Raw genomic sequence first — 13,975 nt, 5'->3', positions numbered from 1 at the left:
CAACTATGTGATTATACCAAATACCACTATTGTACACTTCGGATGAATTGTATGCTTTAATAATATATATAATAAAATTGATTTGTTGAAAAAGGAGCTAAAATTGAAGATCTAACTGCACACCTGGGGAACTAGAAAAAGAATAACAAACTAATCCTAAACCAAGCTAAGGGAAAGAAATAGTAAAGATCAGAGCAGAAAGAAATGAAATCAAGAATAAAAAAATAAAGAGAATCAACAAAGCCAAAAGTTGGTTCTTTGAGTAAATCAACAAAATTGACAAACCCTTAGCTAGACTGACAAAGAGAAACAGAGAGAAGATGCAAATAAATAAAATCAGAAATGAGAGAGTGGACATTACCACTGACACTGCAGAAATAAAAGAGATCATAAGAGGATACTATGAACAACTGCATGCCAAAAAAAGTAGACAATGAAGTCAAGATGGACAAATTCCTAAAAACATATGAACCACATACTCTGACCCTAGAAGAAAGAGAAGACCTCAACAAACCAATCACAAGTGAAGAGATTGAACACTCATCAAAAAACTCCCAAAGATCAAAAGCCCGGTACCAGATGACTTCACAGGTGAGTTCTACAAACCATTCAAAGACGATCTAATACCAGTCTTGCTAAAGCACTTCCAAAAAGTTGAACAGGGAAGAATGCTACCAAACTTATTCTAAGAAGCCAACATTACCTTACTACCAAAACCAGGTGAAGATACTACAAAAAAAGAAAATTACAGACCAATATCCCTAATGAATATAGACGGAAAAATCATCAACAAAATACTTGCAAATCAAATCTGAAAGCACATTAAAAGAATTATACATGACATTCAAATGGGTTTTATCCCAGGTATGTAAGGGGGATTCAACAGAAGAAAATCAATTAGTGTCATAAGCGACATCAATAAACTGAAGGAAAAAAAGTCAAATGATCCCCTTGATTGATACAGAAAAGGCATTTGACAAAATACAGCACCCTTTCTGGATAAAACACACAAAAAGGTAATAATAGAAGGAAGAATTCTCAATATGGTAAAGTGCAAAAACGAAAAAAAAACACAGCATTGAACTCAACGATGAAAGACTGAAAGCTTTCCTACTGAGATCAGGAATAAGACAAGGATGCCCACTGTCACCACTGCTATTCAATATTGTGCTAGACATTCTAGCTAGACCAAACAGGCTAGACAAATTCCTAAAGAGGAAAGAAAAAAGTAAGACTTTCATTATTTGCTGATGATATGATTCTATATCTAGAAAATCCTGAAAAATCCATAATAATGCCCTAGAACAGGGGTTCTTAGCAAGGGGTCCATGAGCTTGAATTGAAAATAAAAATTAAAAAAAATTATTCTTGTGGAGACGTTTTGATGCAGGTTTGACATATTAAATAATACACATTAATGTGGACTTAGTAAGGGGTCTGTAGTTTTCACCCGACAGGCAAAGGGGTCTGTGGAACAAAAATGGTTAAGAATCCCTGCCCTAGGTCTAACAGACAAGTTTGGCAAAGTGGTAGGATACAAGATTAATATGCAAAAATCAATAGCGTTCCTATACATCACTAACATGCAATCTGAGGAGGAAATCAGGAAAAAATTCCATTTATAATAGAAACTAAAAGAATCAAGTATTTATGAATAAACTTAACCAAGGACATCAAGGACCTCTATTCAGAAATCTACAAAACAATGCCTAAAGAGGGAGTGGATATGGCTCAAGCAGTTGAGCACCCACCTCCTACATGGGAGATCCCAGGTTCAGTTCCCAGTGCCTCCTAAAGAAGACAAACAAATAACGAGAGACAATGAGAAAAAACTACAAGCAGACAACAAGAAAAAACAATGAGCAAGCAACAAGTAGACAGTAAGCAAACACAAACAAGCAGGGAACACTTGTGGCTCAAGAAGTTGAATGCCCGCCTCCCACATGGGAAGACCCAGGTTCAGCTCCCAGTGCCTCTTAAAGAAGAAAAAATAAACAGCAGAAACGAGAAAAAACAATGAGCAGACAATAAGCAAAAACAACAGGCAGAAAATGAGCACAAACAATGAGCAAAAACAGCAAGCAAACAGAGGAGGGAGCCATGGCAGGGGAGGAAGGGGGAGTTGGTTCTTTGAAAAAAATTGACAAACCTTTAAAAAAAAATTACCTAAAGAAATTGAAGATGACATACATAAATGGAAGGACTTTCCATGTTCATGGATTGGAAGACTAAATATCTTAAGATGTCAATTCTACCCAAACTGATTTATAGATTCAATGCAATCCCAATAAAAATCCCAACAGCTTTTTGGCAGAAATGAAAAAGCCAATTATCAAATTTATTTTGATAGTGAAATATGTCTTAAAAAGGAAGAATGAAATTAGAGGACTCTCACTTCCTGCCTTCAAATCATATTACTTACCTACAGTAGTAAAAAACAGCATGGTAATGGCATAAAGACAGACAGATTTACCAATGGAACCAATTGGAGAACTCAGAAATAGACCCTTACCTCTACAGTCAAAGTGATTTTTGGCAAGGATATCAAGCCTTTGGTTGGGCCATAACAGACTATTCAACAAATGGTGCTAAGAGAACTGGATAGCCATATCAAAAAGAAAGAAAGAGGATCCCTATCTGACACCTTATACAAAAATTAACTCAAAATGGATCAAGGACCTAAATATTAAAGCAACAACTCTAAAACACCTAGAAAAAAAAGGTAGGGAAACAGCTTCAAGATCTTGTAGTAGGTAGTAGTCTCTTAAACCTTAAACCCAAAGCACAAGCAACAAAAGAAAAAATAGATAAATGGGACTCCTAAAAATTCAACACTTTTGTACTTCAAAGGACTTCGTCAAAAGGGTGAAAGTGCAGCTGACTCAATGTGAGAAAATATTTGGCAATCACATATCTGATAAGGGTTTAATATCTATGATATATAAGGAGATCATACAACTCAACAATAAAAAGACAAAATATCCAATTAAAAAATGGGCAAAAGACTTGAAAAGACAATTTACAAAGCAGAAATACAAATGGCAAAAACGCATATGAAAAAAAAATGTTCAGTCACTAGCAGTTTGGAAAATGCATTCAAAACTAAAATGCAATATAATTTCACATCTATTAGACTGGCCACTATTAAAAAGTTGGAAAACTGTAAGCGTTGAAGAGGACTGAGATAGGAATGCTTATTTACTTGTGGTGGGAATGTAGAATGTTACAGCCACTGTGAAGGACTGTTTTGAAGTACCTAAGGGAGTTGAATATGGACTTGCCATGTGGCCTGGCAATACCACTACTGGATATATATCCAGAAGAACTGAGAACAGTGCCATGAACAGACACCTGCACACTGATGTTCTTAGTGGCATTATTCATGATTGCAAAAAGTTGGAAACAACCTAGGTGTCCACCAACTGATAAAGGAATAAACAAATTGTGGTGTATACACATGATGGAATACCACGCAGGTGTAAGAAGAAATGAAGTCATTAAGGATATAACAACATGGATGAAACTGGAGGACTTTATGTTGAGTGAAGCAAGCCAGACACAAGAGAATAAATACTGTATGAATGTACTACTATGAAGTAAATATATTGTGAAAACTTATGGAGTTAATAATTACAAAATAGGTGATCAGAAAATTGAATGAGGGTAAAGAATGGAAATCTGAGGGTTAATCTGTACAGAATTGGTAAAAAGTTTCTTTGTAAATCTTTGGAGATGAATAGAAATGGTGAAAGTACATCATCAACACTCCTTCCCCCATGTCCATGGATAGTCCAACTCAATCCCTCCACCCTACTTCCTTCACAGACCAGCACTGTTGAACCTGCTGGAGATTCTGAGGGGAGGGAAAAGGAAAAACAACTGTAATATGGGGGCATTTTTGGGACATTGGAATTGTCCTGAATGACATTGCAATGATGGATACAGGTCATTATATGTTTTTTCATAACTTAACAAATTGTGTGGGACAGAGTGTAAACTATAATATAAACTAAAATCCATGTTTAGTGGCAATGCTCCAATGTGTGTTCATCAGTTGTAACAAATGTACCAGACTAATAAAAAGGGTGTTGTTGATGTAGGCAAGTGTGGGAGGGTAGGGAGTGGGGTAAATGGGAATGTCCCTATATACTTTTTCTTATTTTTTTCTTCCCTCTATATTTTTTATGTAACATTTATGTAATCTAAAGTATTTTTAAATAAATAAATAAAAGTATTTTTAAAAAAGGAAAGTACATCACACTGTAACTAGCAGAACTATTATAAGAGTATGACAATGGTTGAAAAGGAAAGTCTAAGGTCATGTATATTACTAGAAGGAAAGCTAAAAAATGTAATATGGAAGTGTATAACACAGTGAAACCTCATGTTAAATATGAATATGGGTGTTATTTCATATATAAGACTGTTTTTACAAAATACAAATATAAATAAGTCAGCGAGATAGAAACAGAATAGTAGCTATGTACAGCAGGGGAAGCACAAAGATTGAGAAGTCATAAATTTTTCTGTTTGTGTCGTTGGTTTTTGCTTTTTATGTTATTGTTGGAATAATGAAAATGCTCTTAAAATGATTGAAGTGATGAATGCACAACTATGTGATTATACTGAATACCAATGGTTATACACTTTGGATGGATTTATGCTTTATTGATATGCATCAATAAAATTGATTTGTTAAAAAAGTAATGCTAAATGTATGATTTTGACATACAATGTACAAAGTTTCGTGATAAGTAAAAAGAAGGTGAGGTGAGAGAGGGTTATAGGAAAAGTATATGTGCATGCTATTGAAGTTAAGTTGGTATCAAATCAAATGTGATTGGTATATATGGAGGATGCTAAATTTTAACTCCATGGAACCATAAGGATAACAGATGAAAAATATGTCCAGATAGAAAAGAGAAGGCACTCAATATGGTACAAACAAAAAATTGAATACATAAAAATAGGCATTAACGGAAGAACTGAGGGTATAAAAGAAGGTGTAAAACATACAAAAGCTAAATAGCAAAATGCCAGAAGAAAGTTTGGTACTATCTGTAGTAACATTAAATGTAAATGGACTAAACTCTCCAGTTAAAAGGCACAGATTGGCATAATGAATTTTAAAAAGCATGATCAAATATATGCTGTCTGCAATAGATTCACCTTAAATTCAAAGATACAAGTAGGTTGAAAGTGAAAGTATAGAAAACTATGTACCATGCAAGTAGTAACCTAAAGAGAGCTGAGGTAGCTATACTAATACCTTCAAAAATAGACTTTAAGTGAAAAACAGTTATGACGGACAAAGACGGTCATAATATATGTATAAAGGGGAAAATTCAATAGGAAGATGTAATAATCATAACTATATATGCACCTCACAGCAAACTCTTAAAATATATGAAGCAAATAGCAACAGATTTGAAGGGAGAAATGGAAGCTTCTACATTAATAGGAGTAAATTTTAATATACCACTTTCAATAATGGATAGGAAATCTAGTCAAAAGATCAATAAGGAAATTAAAGATTTGACTGATACTTTAAATCAACTAGACCTAATAGACATATATAGAACACTTTAAACAATAAAACAGAATACACATTCTCCTTGAGTGTACAAGCATTATTCTCCGGGATAGACTATATGTTAGGTCACCAAACAAGTCTTAATAAAAACATATTGAAATAATACAATGTATATTCTCTGACAACAATGGAATGAAGCTAGAAATCAAACTCAGAGGGACACCAAAAACTCACAAATATATGGATATTAAACAACATACTCTTAAACAACCAATGGGTTAAAGTAGAAATCAGAAGTAAAATTATGAAATTTATTGAGGTAAAATAAAATGAATACTATAAAAATTATGGGATGCAGGGGAGGCAGGGTTGATAGGGAACTTTATAGCTTTAAATGTTTACATTTTAAAAGAAGAAAGGCTTCAAATCAGAGACCTAATATCAAAGTTGGAAGAACTAGAAAAGGAAGAACAAATTAAAGCCAAAGTGAGCGAAAGGAAAGAAATAACAAAGATTAAAGCAGAGATAATAAAGAATAGAAAGACAAAAAGAGAATCAAAACCAAAACCTGATTTTTTAAAAAGATCAATAAAATTGATGAACCTGTAGCTAAACTGACAAAGAAGAGAGCATAAAAATTTTAAAAATCAGAAATAGAGCTGAAATATAAAAGATTATAAGAAGATAATATGTACAATTGTATGTCAATGAATTAGATAACCTGTATTAAATGGACAAATTCTTAGAAACATAAAAACTACCCACACTGACTCAAGGAGAATCAGAAAATCCCAGCAAAACAATTACTAGTAAAGAAATTGAATCCGCAATCAAAAACCTCCCAATAAAGAAAAGACCAGGACCAGATGGCTTCACAGGAGAATTCTACCAATCATTCCAAGAAGAATCAATAACAATCTAGCTCAAACTCTTCCAGAAAATTGAAGAGGAGGGAATACTCCTTTATTCATTATGTGAAGCCTATACCACCCCCAAACCAAAGCCAAATAAAGATACCACAAGAAAATAAAACATCAGACCACTACCTCTCATGAACATGCAAAATTACTCAACAAAATACTAGCAAACTGAAGCCAACAGCACGAAAAATAATTATACACTATGATCAAATGGAATTTATCCCTGGCATGCAAGTTTGGTTCAACTCAAAAAAATCACTTAATGTAATATGCCACATTAACACAATGAAGGAATAAAACCATATGATTATCTCAAATGATGCAGAAAGGGCATTTGACAAAATCCAGAGTCCCTTCTTGATAAACACACACACACACACACACACTTAAAACACTATAGGGGAAGTGCATGTGGCTCAAGTGATTGGGCTTCTGTCTACCATATGGGAGGACCTGGTTCAATCCCTGCAGCTTTCCGGTAAAGGCTTGCCTACGCAATGAGCCAGCACTCGCACAGCAAGCCAGGCCTGTGTGGTGAGCCATGGAGCAGGATGATGATGCAACAAAAAAGAGACAAAGGGGAAAGTGAAGGTGAGGTGCAACAGAAACCAGGACTGAGGTGGCACAAGTGACAGGGAACTTCTCTCCACATTGGAGGTCCCCAGGATCAGATCCCAGTGATTCCTAGAGGAGAAAATAAGAAGAGAAGAGAAAAGAGAAATAGACACAGAAAATCACACAGCAAATGGACATAGACAGCAAAAACAGCAGGGTGGTGGGGCGGGGGGGACACGATAGAAACAAACATCCTCAACATGATAAAGGACATATATGAAAAGCCCATAGCTAATATCTTACTTCATGGTGAAAGACTGAAAACTTTCCCTCTATGATCAGGAGCAAGACAAGGATGCCCACTGTCACCACTATTATTCAACATTGTACTAGAAGTTTTTGCCAGAGCAATTAGGCAAGAAAAATAAATTAAAGACATCCAAATTGAAAAAGAAGTAAAAATTTTCTTATTTGCCAATGAAAAATCCTGAAAAATCCATAACAAACATCCTAGAGCTAATAAATGAACTCAGCAAATGTCAGGGTACAAGATCATCACCCCAAAATCTTTAGTGTTTTTATGCACAAGAAATGAACAATTTGAAGAAGAAATAAAAAAAATTCCATTCAAAATAGCAACCAAAAGAATCAAATATCTTGGACTGAATCTAACCTTGGATGTAAAGGATATTTTGTGTTCATTAATTGGAAGATTAAATATCATTAAGATGTCCATTTATACATTCAACACAATCCCAATCATAATTCTAACAATCTTCTTTGCAGTAATGGAAAAGCTAATTATTAGATTTATATGGAAGTGTAAAGAGCCCTGAATAGCTAAAGCCATCTCAAAAAGGAATAATGAAGTTGGAAGACTCACACTTCCTGATCCAGAAACTTATTACAAAACCAGAGTAATCAAAACATTCTGGTACTGGCAGAAAGACAGACATACAGACCTAAAGAATCTCATTGAGAGCTCAGGAATCAACCCTTACATTTATGCCAACTGATTTCTGACAAGGGGGCAAAGACCACTCATTTGGGAAGAATAGGAAGAATAGTCTCTTCAACAAATAGCACTGGGAAAACTTCATCTCCATTTGCAAAAAAAAAAAAAAAGGAGGAGGACCCCTACACCCTTATACAAACATCAACTCAAAATGTACTAAAGGTTTAAATATAACTGCCAGAACTCTCAAACTTCTAGAAGAAACGTAGGTAAGCATCTTCAGGACCTTGGGTTAAGCAAGTTTCTTAGAATTTAAACCCAAGAACAAGAGAAAAAATAAATGGGACTTCCATCAAAATTAAAAACTTTAGTTTCTCAAAGGACTTTTCATGAAAGTAAAAAAACAATGTATACAATGGGAGAAAATATTTGGAAACCGCATATCCAATAAAGTTTTAATATATAGAATATATAATGAAATCCTTCATCTTAACAACACAAAGACAACCCAATTAAAAATGGGCAAAAGACTTGAATAGATCTTTCCAAAGAAGATATACAAATGGCCAAAAAGCACATGAAAAGATACTCAATATCATTAGCCATCAGGCAAATACAAATCAAAACCACAATGAGATACCATTTCACAGCCATTACAATGGCTGGTATTAAATAAACAGAAAATAACAAGTGTAGGAGAGGATGCAGAGGAGAAATAGGAACACTCATTTATTGCTGGTGGCAATGTAAAATGATGTAGCTGCTGTGGAAGTCAGTTTGGAAGTTCTTCAAAAACCTAAGTATCAAATTACTATACAACCTGACAATTCTGCTACTAGGTTTATGCCCAAAAGAAAGCAGGGACTTGAACAGATATTTGCACATGATTATTCATAGTGATGTTATTCATAATTACCAAAAAGTAAAAGCAACCCAAATGCCCATCAACTGATATATGGATAAATAAAATGTGGTAAACACATGCAATGGACTACTATTCAGCTGTAAAAGGAAATGAAGTCCTGATACACGCAACAACATGAATGAACCTTGAAGACTTCATATTGAGTAAAATAAGGACAAATATTGTGTGATCTCATGAATTTGAAACAATTAGAATAAGCAAACTCACAGATTCAGACTCTAGAATATAGGATACCAGGCAATGGGTTGGGGGTAAAGAATGGGTTGTTAAAGCTTAAAATGTACAGGTTTCCTATTTGTAATGATGGAAATGCTTTGATAATGGATGGTAGTGATAGCAGTACAATACTGTGAAGGTAATTAGCAGCACTGAAATATATATCTGAATGTGATTAAAGAGGAAAATGTCAGATTGTACATATGGTAACAAAATTTTTTTTAAATCCATGGAACGACACTACACAAAGAGTGAACACTAAGTTAAACCATGAACAATTATAGTTAATAGTACAATTATAAAAATGTGCTTTCATTGATTGTAACAAATGTTCTACACCAATGCAACATGTTAACAGCAGGGTGATAGATGGGATTCCTGTATTTTTTAAAACAAATCATTTTTATTGATACACATTAATAAAGCATATAATTCATCCCAAGTGTACAATCAATGGTATTTCGTATAATCACACAGTTGTACATTCATCACTTCAATCATTATTAGAGCATTTTCATTATTTCAATAATAATAATAATAAACAAAAAACAGACAAGAAAATTCCTCACCTTTCAATCTCTCTATGCTTCCCCCACTGTACATAGCTGCTGTTTCTGGCTATTCTATCCCAAGTGTATAATCAATGGCTTTCAGTATAATCACAATGTTGTACATTCATAATCTCAAAAATTTTAGAACAATTTCATTACTACAAAAAGGAATACTCCACACTCTTAGCATTCCTTCCTCAGATCTACATAACCATTAATCTCATTTCATCTTTACAAATTGATTTATATTTACATTTCATCTTAAATGGAGATTCCTGCATTTTTTTCATGATTCTTCTGTAAGCTCACACCTTCTCTATTAAAAAAACAAACTGGAAAAAAACAACAACAGATAAAAGAACTTTAAAATAAAAATGATTAGGAACTACACAGAGATCAGATAGGCAGGAATAGGGCAAGAAAGGACCACTGTAAAGAGAATGGGTAATTTGATGTATAAATCAAACAGAATGCCAGATAGAGAGATGAAAAGGACTAATATATGAACAGACCAATTAAAAATATGGAAGCTAAAATGAAAGGACCCAGTCAAATGCAGTAATTTCAGATGGAGAGAAGAAAGGAGAAGAGTCAATAATTAACAAGTAATGACAGAAATTTTTCCAGAGTTTGAGACCTGAGTTCTGATATTTAAAGACTACACTTAATCCATAGTTGGATAAATAAAAATAAACAGTATCAGAACAAACCATAATAAAAATAAAACATTACATACAGGGAGAAAACCTTAGAAGTCACTTAGAAAAAAACACAAATTAATTGGAAGGGAAAAAATTAATTAATTAGACTAACAGCTGAGGTCTAATCAATGACAGTAATTGTCACATTACACATTACAATAGAATATTTTTAAAGAGCTGTGAGAAAGTGACAGTCAAAATTCTGTAAACTTATCATTCAAAGATTAGTGAAAAGACATGTTCAGGCATTTTATCTTTCCTGAAACAACTAAAAGGTTGTGCTTCAATAAAAAGGAAGGGACCCCAGAATGAAAATATTGGATTCAAGATTTAATAGTGAACAAGACAACTGATAAATATGTTCTTGAACTCTACAAGTTTTAATTTAAATAAAATACAATAGCAATAATAGTAACAGTGACTAATTAGAGGGGAGCAGGGTATCATGTAAGTAAAAATCTTTAAGAAGTTAAAGGCTAAATGACAATGATGTGGGAAATTCATAATTGGAGTTTTCTTCATGATCAGAGATGCAGTTAAATTGTCAAACAACCTTCTATTGTTTAGAATGAGACTAGAAATATTGATTGAATTAGACATTTAAAAATTAGTTATACTAAGTCCATACTAATATATTCAATACTGTGATTCATCCCACCTCTCCGCATTCTTTGGCTTCAACAACCTCACCCACTGACTTTCTACCAGATGCAGATTACTCCACAGATAAGTAGCCAGAAAACTATAGTGGATGTTATGGCAGTAAAGCACAACAACAGTGGCAAGTGACAGTATTAAAATTTAAATGTTTTCCTAGTGCACACTAGCCAGTAGTTTAGACAACTGGATTAACATTCCAAATTATATTATTCCAATTTAAATGTACATCTTCCTATAGATGATGTGATCATTCCTTACTCGGTATAGGTAAATACCAATCCTAAGAGAGCCAAACTATGTTATATAAAGTTTCATGATGAGGTCATGTAATGAGAGAGGAAGAAAAGGGAGAGTTACAACATTACAGAAATATGGATATGTGTATGTGTGTGTATGTGTGTACACATATGTGGGTTTTCTTCATACATTTCTGTTTTGGTGTGTTTGGCTGCCTGTGTCTATGTAGAGTTACATTGCCCCCTTATGTTTGTTTATTCCTCAGTCTTGAGGATTTGGGGATGGGGATGCCCACTCTGCTTCCAGTTGAGAGGGGACTTAGATGCCATAGGGAAAATGGGTGGCAGTGTCTTGCTTGCAGTTGTAGATACTCTGATTTTTGGGATGGGCTTTGTAGTTGTCCTGGGCATGTCTGATGAACTGGAGAGTAGGTGTTGGTTGCAACTCTACTGAGAGTCAGGGTTCAATCAGCATGAGAATAGTCAGAATATTTAAGTCTCTGGGACATATATTTAATAGGAAAAGCGCTAATTCTAGGTTCAGATAAAAGGGGCATAAGAACCATGTATAGGAAATTATAAATGAATCCAAATCGGATACATTGGGGAATATCATATATTCCAAGGTAAGGCCCACTGACCAGTTGCTGAATTCCTGGGGTTGTCTACCTTCTCTATAGTGTCTAGGTATCTCTAGAGTCCTCAGGAACCCCTCTGCTTAAGGCACTGTTTATGTGGTAGCCAGTACTGAGAGTCTCCTAAGACATGCACAAGTGCAACTTCTGGAATGATCTCCCAACCCGCTTAGAAATCTCTTAGTCATAAAAAATCATTTGTATTTAATATTCCCCCTTTGGGTCAAGGGCTTTTCCCAAAGCATCACTAGTTGGCACTTGGAAATAATACCTCAGTGCCAGAGAGGCTCATTCCCAGGAATCATGTCCCACACCAGGGGGAAGGTAGTGAGTTTATATGCTGAGTCTAGCTTAGAGAGAGGCCATTTTTGAGCAACAAGGATGTTTTCAGGAGGTGAACTCTTAGGCAACAGATTAGGTTAAAATCTTATAGTTCCTGAGGCCGTGGAAGTGTCCAAATCAAGGCATCATCAAGAGATGCTGTCTCATCAGATTTCAGCTATGGGCAATAAGGCACATGGCAGTAGCATCTAAAGATGATTTCTCTCCAGGTTCAGCTGTGGGTGATCAGACATATGGCTCATCTGTCCCCGTTCCTCTGGGCCTCTCTCTTTCATCCTCTCAGAGGCCTCTTTCTGTGCTTCTGTGCTCTGCTGATTCCAGCCTCTGGCCTCCGGAACCTCAGCCCCTCAGGGTTTCTCTGTCTCTGCAGCTTTTTTTCTGTGTCTGAGGCTTTTATCTCTCCATTTATAAAGGACTCCAGTAAAAGGATTAAGACCCATCCTGGGTTCTACAATCTAATTCCATGCCCTGAACTGATCTAAGAAAAAGTAATCTAGTCACAAGTTCCCTTAACTGATTCTAATCAGAAGGTTCCATCTACAGTGGGTTTACAGACACAGCAACGGGTTTGCTTTAAGAACAGGTCTCTCTTCAGTCCACAAAATACTCAAAATAAGCACATCCACCTTTTACGGAATGGCAGGATACTTAGTTAAAACTGTTTTATAATACTAATAGGATATGGAAGATTTGGAATGTTTGTTCATTTATAATGCTTGTTATTCAGCAAATTCTCCCTAAGTCACCCAGGTAAGGATTCACTCAGTTGTTCATGAGCATACATATTGAGTTTCTAGTTGTGGAGTCTCCAAATAAAGAAGTAATGTTCCTCTTTCTGTATTCTAGGATAATGAATACAAAAAGACCCTGTTTAGGAGTTAGCTCCACATACATTTCACCAGACATTCATTCCTTTGTTTCTTAACAATTAACTCCCAGGATGCATTAACAAAACTTAGGGGAAAAGATTGATTTATTTAGATAAATACTAATTCCTAATTGGTAAATACTAATAGGTTGTTTTTCAGTGTAGTACGTTACCATTTGTGGCTGCTTTGTTAATATTTGGCAAGTAACAGTTGATTATCAATATGTTCATCTTAATTTTTAATACAGATTTTTAAAAATCTCCTAATTTACTTACCTACTAGTAAATGTTTGGCTGCTGCTTTCTGATCTGGAATTAAATGCAAATAATATTTCCAAGTTAATACTTTAAAAACATACCTACTAAATGATTTAATGTCAGGTCATTTTATACCACTAATTATCATTAAAGAATAATTTCAAAATATCGCTAAATTAGGTTATGCAAATAAGTAATATTCTTATTTATCCATATGCCGTGACCACAAAAAGTATAAATTTCAAATCCTTAACTAGGGAGATAAGCCAGAAAACAGAGATTTGTTTTTTTCCTTATCACTTTCCAGCGTACAATATGAGTTTGATTTAAATGCCTGATTCTGGCCTTCAGATTCCAACTTAATAATTTATCCTTTGATAAATAAATGACTTCAGGTTTTGGTTTAAAACTGGCAGGTAATTTCCCCTTCCTACCGCACACATAGAGATAACACAAAATACAACCTGAAATTTAAAGGAAGAAAGGGACATCCCTTGATGCTAGTAAAAAGGAGGAAATCAAAAGTTCAAAAGGTTAATAGGAACTAAAACCTGAACGACTCAAGGGATACTGATTCACTTACACACATCAGCTTAAAAAGGGAGTTGAAACCTCCTAGG

The sequence above is a fragment of the Dasypus novemcinctus genome, chromosome 29 (genome assembly GCF_030445035.2).
Source record: "Dasypus novemcinctus isolate mDasNov1 chromosome 29, mDasNov1.1.hap2, whole genome shotgun sequence".
Taxonomy (NCBI): Eukaryota; Metazoa; Chordata; class Mammalia; order Cingulata; family Dasypodidae; genus Dasypus; species Dasypus novemcinctus.
The sequence above is the reverse complement of the archived record's forward strand: the minus strand, read 5'-3'. Positions refer to the sequence as shown.